General features: G+C 48.1%; 2 non-coding genes across 2 annotated transcripts; both read left to right on the forward strand.

Annotated features, from left to right (window-relative positions):
- The first annotated feature begins 1,055 nt into the window (after nucleotides 1–1,055).
- Nucleotides 1,056–1,128, forward strand: TRNAK-UUU. Its single transcript has one exon. It is a non-coding gene; the product is annotated as a tRNA-Lys (tRNA).
- A 5,059-nt stretch (nucleotides 1,129–6,187) lies between these two features.
- TRNAS-AGA lies at nucleotides 6,188–6,269 on the forward strand. The gene has a single exon. It is a non-coding gene; the product is annotated as a tRNA-Ser (tRNA).
- The last annotated feature ends 4,668 nt before the right edge of the window (nucleotides 6,270–10,937 follow it).

The following is a 10,937-nucleotide window of genomic DNA, read 5'->3' on the forward strand; positions in this document are numbered from 1 at the left end:
GACATCACTGTTGTCCGGAAAAAGGCAGGTGTTAGACACAATTGCTTCTCGTATTCCCATGGAATCCGAGTCTAGCTGAAGAATTACTGTCTATCCTAGAGAGAATCATTCCATTGTAAATACAAATGAAATGAGATCTTCAGGTCGAGTCAGCACCTTTTAAAAATATTTACTGAGCAAAAAGCCATTCTTTGCCTTGTTGATAAGGACAAGAAGCCCTCTTTGCCTTTCCATTTCAAATGCGAAATGAATGGAGATTTTCATCAAAAAACTTCTGGTTTTTAGGGGGAATTGAACCCAGGCCATGGCTGTTAAAACACCAGAGCCTACTGCTTAAAGGACCAGGGAGGACTGTTTTTTTCTGACAGCCAGTGTTGTTTTCTCAGCCTCCTACGTCACCAATGTCAGACTCTGAGTGCAGTTTAGCTCTGGAATAGGCTCCCAAAGGCGTCTGTGGTGTCTCTGTCCTCAGAGGTTTTTAAGAACAGGTTGAACAAACCTCTGTCGAGGATACTCTGCATATACTTGGTCCCATAGACAACCTGCTCTGGCTCTATCTGCTACCTTCATCGTGTTTGGATGTAAAGGTGGGAAATGATGGAGAAATTGGCTCCTCTTTCAAGTTTAAATGTTGTAACTTCTACATCTAGACCGGGGTGGCCAACCTGAGCCAACGTAACTGCCAAACATGCACCTTTGTATGCAACTGCTAAGTCAGTTGTGAACCTTGCTACCATTATCATTATCCCTTTGAAATGATGATGGTGATGGACACTGGCTGAGTATCCCAGAGTGCCCTGGACGTCTTCAGGCTGCATTAGCCAATCCAACCATTCGGCACTTGCAGATGGGCACCTCTGTATTGTGCCTGAGTCTTGTACAGCTATGAAAGGCTGGTAGATGCCGATATTTTCCCATCTTTTTAACCAGCACTAATACCCAGCCAGGCCAGGGCTGGGAAGAGAGAGAGCACAGCAAGTTTCCCCTATTGTGGCTGTCTCGCTTTTTCTTGACTAGCCTTCACCTCTGCACCAACTTGTGTTTTTCATATGTGAGCCTGGCTAGCTCAGTTGGCAGAGCATCAAACTTTTAATCTGAGGGTCCAGGGTTCAAGTCCCTGGCCAGGTGAAAAACTTCTCACTGCGATTATAAAAATCTGTCTTTCTGGAGTCTTGTTCAGTGTTACTCTTTCTCTCCAGGATTTTGCCTTTCCTAAGAAGGGCCTTTCTTGAAGGGGATTGAAGGAACAACTCCTTGACATCCCCTCTGTCCTTGCAGGCTGGAGGAATAAAGTCCTCTGGGCATATAGCATGTTCCTCCCCTGCACACACAAACACACAGAATATTCATAAGGAATTAGAATTAGAATCCACCACTTTCCTTGGGAGCTTGTTCCTGTCCTGTTGTGAATCGTCCTGGCTGTTGAATATTTGTGCCTTAGTTGTAATATGAATTTGTCTCTTTTCACCTTCCAGCCATTGGGTCTTGTTATGCCTTTCTCTGCTCGATTAAAGAGCCCTTTCATACCCAGTCTTTTCTCTCCATTAAGGCCCTTCAACACTTCAGTGAAATCATCTTTCAATCTTCTTTTGATAAGCTAAACAGGTTGAGCTCGTTCAATAGCAAAGAGCCACCAAATATTCTGAGGGCTGGAGAAAAATGTCTTCTAGGGAAAGTGGTGGATTCTCCATCTCCTGATGTCATTTAATGAAGACTAGATGCCTTTCTGGAATGTGTTTGCCCAAAAGTAGCTATTGGGTCATACAGGAGGCCTGTGATATGCAGGGGTCAGATTAGATGCTCTAATGGTCTTTTCTGGCCATAAAGTCGACTAATTTCTGAAAAACTGAGTGTTGCATTGGGAGCAGCATCTGATGTTTTACTGTCTAGCTGGCTTGCTTCCTAGAACGAACGCTCCTTGAGTGGGGTTATCCACAGGAGTAGCTCAAACCTCCAAAGTGCCTGGCCAGGAGCAGGACATTAGCACAGCAAGGGAGGGTGTGGCAGTGACATCACAAAGGCCTTTTGCAGGACCTCAGACTATTGGTCAGAGGTGGTGGGAGGTGGTGACCTCACAGAGAGATGCTGACATCAGCCAGGCAGGACAGGGGCGAGGGCCAGGAAACCTCAGAGACCCCTGTGGCTTTGCTTCAGCAAGTCTCCTTCTCCAGGTCTCTCTTTGAGGACTGAGGGAGTATTTGGGTTCATGTACGTGAGCGCCAGGAGGAACCTCTTCGAGTTTTCTCCTTCCCTTTTAGTGATTTTACTAGAAAACAGCCGTCCCTGTTTAGAAGGTAAGAGCCTCCTCGAGGGAAGGGGTGTCATGGGCATGTCACAGTTCAGATGCCAGTGCCCCGCAATGTAAGGAAGTTCCCACCACCCTGCTCTGTGTTCGCAGGGTGGAAGAGAGCAGCATCCACGGCAGTGATTTGCTCCTGGCTGCGGAGCAGAGCAGCAGGCTCAGCTGTCAGTACTTCCCAGAGCGATGAAAGGAGGGCCCATGGCTCTGTAGCAGGAATGCAGGGCAGGCAAGTTCACAGCGGGCATTGTGGGATACTGGGGAAGGCCAGTTATGGTGATATAATGAACAGGAGCGTTTACTCTGTTACTTAAAGTTTGCTGCAAAAAGCTCTAGGCCTCTCATCGAAGTCGTTTTATTTTGTCAGCAAAACAGGGCAGTTTTGTCGCCAGACGTGGTATTGCAGTGTGTGCACCAGCCACAAGCTACCGACTGAGAGAGCGTTGTGTGTTTTTCACACACCTGAGCAATATAATTCTGCTGAAACAACTTTGTAGTGCAGACCTGGCCAAAGATTCACTCACACACAGCTTGCAAGGAAAACGTCACCTGCTCCTCTGCTTTGCAGAATCCAAACACAAGCAAAGCTTATCAGGCCCTGGTGGTGATGGCAGGGAGTCAGGTGTGGGCAGACAGTGTGTTTTAGTCTCTCACAGGCATGATGGCTTAGCTGGCTAAAGCATCTGTTTTGTAAACAGGAGAGCCTGGGTTCAACTCCCAGTGGTGCCTTGTTGACTGGTTGTTGGGGCACCTGCTTTTGGCTACTGTCAGAAGACAAGGTTCAGAGCTATGTGGGCCTTTGGTCTAGCCCAGTGTGGTTTTTCTCATGGTTTAAATTACATTCACAGGCACTGATAATAGAGTTACTGAACGTTTGGGAGTTAAGAGCTGATAGCTCAGTGGTCCAGTCCCCACACAGATGATCCCTCCCTCTGGGACAGGGGCAGGCCTGAGCTCTCACCCAAATGCTCATTGTGGCTGCCAGAATCTCTGAGCAGCTTGTTTAGTTGATGCCAAAGGTTGGATCCTGCTTTGTGCACCGTGTGTGAGAATGAAAATCCTAAACTGCCCTTTGAAATAACGAATGCAGCAGGACGTGTTATTGTCCCTGCCCCAAAGCAGACAGACCAATGGAGAAATGCCGTCGAGTCCAAGGTGATATTCCACTGCCATTTTACCTTTTTTGCTTGCTAAACTCCTTCTTATCTGCCTGGCCCAGGCTGTCCTCTGCCTCAGCTGCTGCTCCCGGCCTGCTCTATAGTCAAACAAAAAATAACCCCAACTATACATACAACATGATGGGGGCTAATTTAGCTACAACGAGTCAAAGATCTTGGAGTTATCGTGGATAGTTCTCTGAAGATGTCCACGCAGTGTGCAGAGGCGGTCAAAAAAGCAAACAGGATGTTAGGAATCATTAAAAAGGGGATAGAGAATAAGACTTATATAATAAGACTTATATAAATCCATGGTACGCCCACATCTTGAATACTGTGTACAGATGTGGTCTCCTCACCTCAGAAAAGATATTCTAGCACTAGAAAAGGTTCAGAAAAGAGCAACTAAAATGATTAGGGGTTTAGAGAGGGTCCCATATGAGGAAAGATTAAAGAGGCTAGGACTCTTCAGTTTGGAAAAGAGAAGACTAAGGGGGGACATGATAGAGGTATATAAAATCATGAGTGATGTTGAGAAAGTGGATAAGGAAAAGTTATTTACTTATTCCCATAATACAAGAACTAGGGGTCACCAAATGAAATTAATAGGCAGCAGGTTTAAAACAAATAAAAGGAAGTTCTTCTTCACGCAGCGCACAGTCAACTTGTGGAACTCCTTACCTGAGGAGGTTGTGAAGGCTAGGACTATAACAATGTTTAAAAGGGGACTGGATAAATTCATGGTGGCTAAGTCCATAAATGGCTATTAGCCAGGATGGGTAAGGAATGGTGTCCCTAGCCTCTGTTTGTCAGAGGATGGAGATGGATGGCAGGAGAGAGATCACTTGATCATTGCCTGTTAGGTTCACTCCCTCAGGGGCACCTGGCATTGGCCACTGTCGGTAGACAGATACTGGGCTAGATGGACCTTTGGTCTGACCAGCACGGCCTTTCTTATGTTCTTATGTTCTTAACATGCCGGGCCCCAAGGGGAACAGAGGCTGGGACAGGGCAGCAGCCTGGGCTGGGCTGGGAAGATGCTGGGAGTTCTCGTTCCCTGAGAACTGGCCCGGCTCCCTTCTCAACAGCAAACAAATCAATTCCACGTCCCCTCCCCAGAAAAACCAGCCTGGAGCCAAGGGCAGCAGGGGACGATTCCCTCCAGTTCCCACCGAGGCAGGAGAGAACCCAGGGTGTTTCTAGCAGAGCTTATGGAATTGAGGTGGGGAAACCAGCCTCTAACAACAGGCAGTTCCAGTTTAAGCTCAGTGTTTTTAACAATTTCTACAACATTAAATAACCCTTCAATCATAGTGTCACCATCCATAACATTGCTTCAGCCTTATAGGTTCCTAACTGCACAACTAAACATCTCTTCAAACACAAGGGAGTGGAGATCAGTCAATGTTCAGAGTCATCCCACATAAAAGAACCATGTTGTGGTACATACTGGCCCCATCATGTGGCCATCGCCTTTCCCTCCTCTCTGTTAAAAGTTTTAGTATTTTGCACAGAAACTTTCTTCCCTCAGGAGAGACCTGGGACCAGGGCTGCCAGCCAGCCAAACACTGTTAAGAGAAGGCGTCATCTGTCAAAAAATGATCTCTCTCCTTCAGTTCAGTGACAGCCTGAAATGTTACTTATCCCGGCAGAGCCGGAGGATTGAAAGCAGCTACATCAAACCCCTGTGTAGCTAGCAGGAATGAACAAAACACTCCTGGTATCTGAAGAGATGTTTAGTTTTATCCTTTGTTAACTAGAAGACTAAAGGGAAAGGCAGTGGTGGTGCCAGATATTAAGAGTGAAACATGAAACAATGATCATAGTTATGCCCATAGTGACTGCAAAATCTTTCTATATTCTTCTTATTATCATCAGTGTATTATTTTCTCTGGCATCTAGACATTGACTAGACCTTGACCAAGAAATTTGGATCTTGATAAAATAATAGACTATCCCTGGTTAAGGCAATGGACTTGAGACCCACTCGGGTGTCTCACGCTGGTTCAAGTACTAACAACAGTGGCTGCCTTTTAGCCATAGCTTTTAATCAGGGCAATACATTGATACAAATTCCTGTTAAATAATTTCTCAGCCAGAGTCCTTCACCCACATTCCTTAAGGCACTGGGCCACCATGTGGACGTTTCTTTTCCCTCCTCAATTTCACACAGAGACACAATTTCCTTTGCACAGATCCATGAACAGCAAAAACCTCCCTGTGTCTCTTGTCTGAGCCAGGGCATTCAATTGTATTGAAACCTTCTCTCCTGCAATGGCAATGGTCAGACAGAGGGGACGTGGCCACCTTCACCTCTGACAGTGAGATATTGGCTCCGCTCTTTCTTTCTGCTGCTGTTGTTAGTCCATGAAACATCAGGGATGGAATGCAAGGCTGAGTTCATGCACCAAACCCCTGAAACATTTCAGTGCCCCTGAGAAATCCTGACCCTGGCTATTGGAAGGATCTGGTGGAGATTCGAATAGGAAAGGGACTGTGTGAATTGTCAGTGTGGGGAATGAACAACAATTTATAGCAATGTCGTTCACACAAACACACTCTAATCATGCTCCAGCTGGAAGGGAAATGGGCAGGAACTCTTGCTGTTCAGCCATGGACACACTTACACTAATGCACAGCTGTGAGTGTGCTGGGGGAGCTGGTCTGAGCAATTTGAAGTGACAATTCAGTGAGAAGAGAATCATGGTGTAGTGCAGCAGTTGGACATCAAGTAGTTGTGGCCGAGTGGTTAAGGCGATGGACTAGAAATCCATTGGGGTCTCCCCACGCAGGTTAAAATCCTGCCAACTACGGAAACATTAGTGCATTGTAATTAGTGTTGTCTTAGTGCCTGAGCATCTATGGAGCCAGATCTGATGTCACTCTGAGGCTGTCTACACTTAAAATACTGCTGTAGCACTGGGGACTAGACAGCTGCTACAGTGACTGGAGGGTTTTCCATCCCTGTAATAGCTACATTGACAGAACAATCTTTCCTTTCATTTAGCACTATCTAACCATGGCTTAGGTCAGCTTAATTATACTGGATCCGGGGTTTTCACACCCTGAAAGACGTACTTGTTAGAGGTTTATTCCATCAACCTCTGTCAAGGTTCCTTCCCCACTCTGAACTTTAGGGTACAGATGTGGGGCCCTGCATGAACACTTCTAAGCAACTACTAGCTTAGATCTGGTCTTGCTGCCACCACTCTCAAACTAGCTCCCTTTTCTGGATAGTCTTGAGAGACTTCCTCACCACGTCCCTGGTGAACAGCGATCCAACCCCTTGGATCTTAACTAGGGCCGGCTCTGGCTTTTTTGCCGCCCCAAGCAAAAAAAAAAAAAAAAAGGAGGTGGGGCCACTGGAGCAGCAAAGCAGGAGGGAAAAAAACGGCACGGCTGGAGCGGCAAAGCGGGGGAGGAGGAGAACACGGCGCGGCGGGAGCAGCAAAGGTGGGGAGGACACGGCGCGGCTGGAGCGGGAAAGTGGGGAGGACACGGCGCGGCTGAAGCGGCAAAGTGGGGAGGACACGGCGCGGCTGAGCGGCAAAGTGGGGAGGACACGGCGCGGCTGGAGCAGCAAAGCTGGGGAACAACACAAAACGGCAGGGCGGGCGCAGGGAGGTGCGGGGGGAAACAACAGCGCGGCCGGCAAAGCAGGGGAAAAACAAAACAAAAAACCCCACAGGGCGGCCGGAGCCAGGGGACTCCCTGTGCTGCAGAGTGTGCACCTGGTCCAGCGGCGGGGAAGGGGAGGGAGCGGGGGGAGAGAGACGGGGGGCAGCCAGCGCTTCAGCGGGGCACTCCCCACGCGGCCCCGACCGCCACGCCGCCTGGCGGGCGGGCGCCGCTCCGCTCCGGTCCGCGAGGAGGGAAGCACGCGGGCGGCCCTGCCGAGTTTGCTGCAGGGGGCTCGCCTCCTCCACACTGCCACCCCTACAGGGCGGAGCAGCAAAAAAAAAAAAAAAAAGAAAAGAAAGCGTCCGTGCTGCCCTAGGTTTGGGCGGAAGCCGCCCGTGAATCTGCCGCCCCAAGCACCAGCTTGCTCAGCTGGTGCCTGGGCCGGCCCTGATCTTAACACAAGGAGAATTTAACCATCCCCTCCTTTCCCCACTAATTCCTGGTGAGTCCAGATCCAATCCCTTGGATCTTAAAACAAGGAAAAATCAATCAGGTTCTTAAATAGAAGACTTTTAATTAAAGAAAGAAAAGGTAAAACCATCTCTGTAAAATCAGGATGGAAAATAACTTTACAGGGTAATCAGATTCATAGAGCCCAGGTGAACCCCTCTGGCCTTAGGTTCAAAGTTACAGCAAACAGAGATAAAATCCTCTCAGCAAAAGGAACATTTACAAGTTGAGAAAACAAAGATAAACCTAACCCGCCTTGCCTGGCTGTTACTTACAAGTTTGAAACATGAGAGACTGGTTCAGAAAGATTTGGAGAGCCTGGATTGATGTCTGGTCCCTCTTAGTCCCAAGAGTGAACAACCCCAAAACAAAGAGCAGAAACACAATCCTTCCCCACCAAGATTTGAAAGTATCTTGTCCCCTTATTGGTCCTTTGGGTCAGGTGCCAGCCAGGTTTCCTGAGCTTCTTAACCCTTTACAGGTAAAAGGATTTTGGTGTCTCTGGCCATGAGGATTTTATAGTATTGTACACAGGAGGCGGTTCCCTTCCCTTTATAGTTATGACACCTCCCATTCCCTGGTCCTTCTCTTGTGACCAGAGAGCAGCAATACCCAAAGTTCAAAGGTGCAAACAATTCAATGTTTATTGGGGTAAACTTCCAGCAAGCAATGATTCCAATTTCCTGCCTCAGGATCCCCTTCCCAGCTCTGACACCACAGAGGCTTGCCTGTGTCCCTGTTCCCATTCCCTGTTCCTATTACTATTTGCCCCCTTAGCAAAACATCATTCCAATTCCCTACCCCATTCCCTTCCCTTCCCCATTACTTCCTGACTGACTGCAGACTATATAGTAAAACTGGAGTTCTGCTTAGCTATACCTTAACCAAGCATTTTACTGAAATGTAACTAACCAATCCTAACACATTGTAACATGATTATCTAACCAATTATACCCCAACACCTTAATTTACCTTAGTGTACACCCAACAATTTAATTATACAGCAGACAGAAACAGTCATAGAACCAGACAGAGATTATGCAGACAAGCAATAGGAAAGTGGGGACTACAGTGATAGAACAACACAGAAATGAGGATTTCACACCCCAGCTATTGATCAGTGAGTTGTTGCCAGACAGGTAATAAAAATAAAAATAGGTAATAATTGGAGCTATACCAATCTCTTAGAACTGGAAGGGACCTTGAAAGGTCATCAAGTCCAGCCCCCTGCCTTCACTAGTGGGACCAATTTTTGCCCCAGATCCTTGAGTGACCCCTCAAGGATTGAACTCACAACCCTGGGTTTAGCAGGCCAATGCTCAAACCACTGAGCTATCTGCCCCCAATGCTATCATGGTAGAGGTTGTGGGTGCTGGTTGTAACTGTCTGGGAAGGATTTTGAGGTTCACCATTACTGTCTCAGAATACCAGCACCCATCTTTTGTTCACTTAAAACACAAGCAGGAGATTACAACACCACAGAACTCATGGAGCTCCAGGAAACGTGTAACTTTAGGTCCAGGTGAGTGTGTCTAAAAATCAGCTGTGCTGTAGAAGGTCTCTAGGAGTTGAAAGAGATGTGCCATCTCGACCGCCTAAAGAGTTCATCAACTATTAACAAAAACGAGGGCTCATAAGTCACAGTCTTTGTAGCAGGAGGATGGCGCACTGGTCTAAAGTGCTAGTTTTAAGACTCTTTTCTCCTATCTCTTGGGTGTTCTGGTCTCTGCATAGAGACGTGGTTTCAAACCCCACTCCTGACATGACCATCTGGAGAAAATAACCTCACTTCAATCTCCTGTGCAACAATAGAACCCCATTTGCTTAGCTTTTCTATTCCAGTAGTTGTGGGAGAAGCTCCAAACCAGGGGGAAACAGGGCCTGTTCTCTCGACCCATCAATTTTTGTCTTTCTTCATTCCAAGCCCTTTCCTCAGATACATCCGTATTTCCCACACTATTTTGTTTAATGTTCTTTGCTTTTATGAAACTTTAGAGTCATCATTTAATTGCCACACAACTGTACTTATGAAGTAAAGTGAAACACAATATTTTTTGGATATTCTTGCAGAAGAGTTTTGTTTTCTGACCTGGAATTGAACAGGGGCTGCCCGAGGGGGACAATGCTGCTCCCTTTTCTTGGCTCATCCAAAAAACATAAGTTTGTGGTGCCCTTTGTTTCCCTGTTCTTCAAACACCTGTCGGGGTGGCCTAGGGATACTTGGCCCTGACTCTTGGCTAGCCAACTACAAAAGCAATTTCTCCTCCCTTGGTATTCACATCTCAACTGCTAGAAGAGGGCCTCATGCTCCCTGATTGAACTAACCTCCTTAGCTCTAGACTGATTCTTGCCTGCATATTTATACCTGCCTCTGCAAATTTCTGCCACATGCGTCTGACGAAGTGGGTATTCACCCATGAAAGCTTATGCTCCAATATGTCTGTTACTCTGTAAGGTGCCACAGGACTCTCTGTCTTTTTGAGGCGAGTGCAGCTTGCTTGGGATGGTGCTGACGATGGATAGAAAAAAGGCTGGAGTCAATGACTGATGAGACCACAGAAGGGAAGGGGAATGGCAGCCCCATAGAAGGTCCTGGGTGCTCAGATGCCCCCGTTATTGCACCCTGGCCTGTTGTAGAGAGAAAAGACACCGAGGGACCCAGCCCCCCTACAGTGATGCCATGGACAAGAACCTGGTTGGGAGTGGGGTGAAGGTTCCCTCTGGGCAAAGGGGAGCTGAAATCCCTCAATGTCATGGAATTTAAGTAATGCAAGCTTAAAACCATGCACAGGTCTGGGCTGAGGTGCATCAGCAGAAGGTTGGGCTGGACAGGGGTGGCAGATTTGTTTAATGTTTGGTGGTGCCCAGCCTGGAACCATGTCCTGCCCCACACCCCACCCACATTGGCCTAAGGCTCTGGGAGGGAGTTTGGGTGTGGGAGGGACTGGGGTTGGGCTCTGGGAGTGAGTTTGGGTGCTGGGTCTGGGTTCAGTCAGGGGTTGAGGTGCAGGAGGGTGTGTGGGAGCAGGGTCTTGGAAGGAATTTGGGTGTGGGGTGCAGGTTGCTTTTGGGAGATGCCTGAGGTAAATGTTGCACCTTCACCATCTCCTGCACCCCAACCCCTGCCCCAACCCAGACCCCATACCCCTCTGGCAGCAGCCCCTAAGCGGGAGGGCCGGGGAAGTCTCTACGCACCGCTGCCCGCAGACTCCACCCTTGCAGCTCCCATTGCCACAGTTGACAGAGTTGGCACTCAGGGAGGGAGCAGCGCGTAGAGACCCCTCCCACCCCAGGGGCCGAAGGGCGTGCCAGCCGTTCCAGGAGTGGTGTGCCACACGCAGCGAGGGCGG

Source organism: Mauremys reevesii, linkage group 12 (assembly GCF_016161935.1).
Source record: "Mauremys reevesii isolate NIE-2019 linkage group 12, ASM1616193v1, whole genome shotgun sequence".
Lineage (NCBI taxonomy): Eukaryota > Metazoa > Chordata > Testudines > Geoemydidae > Mauremys > Mauremys reevesii.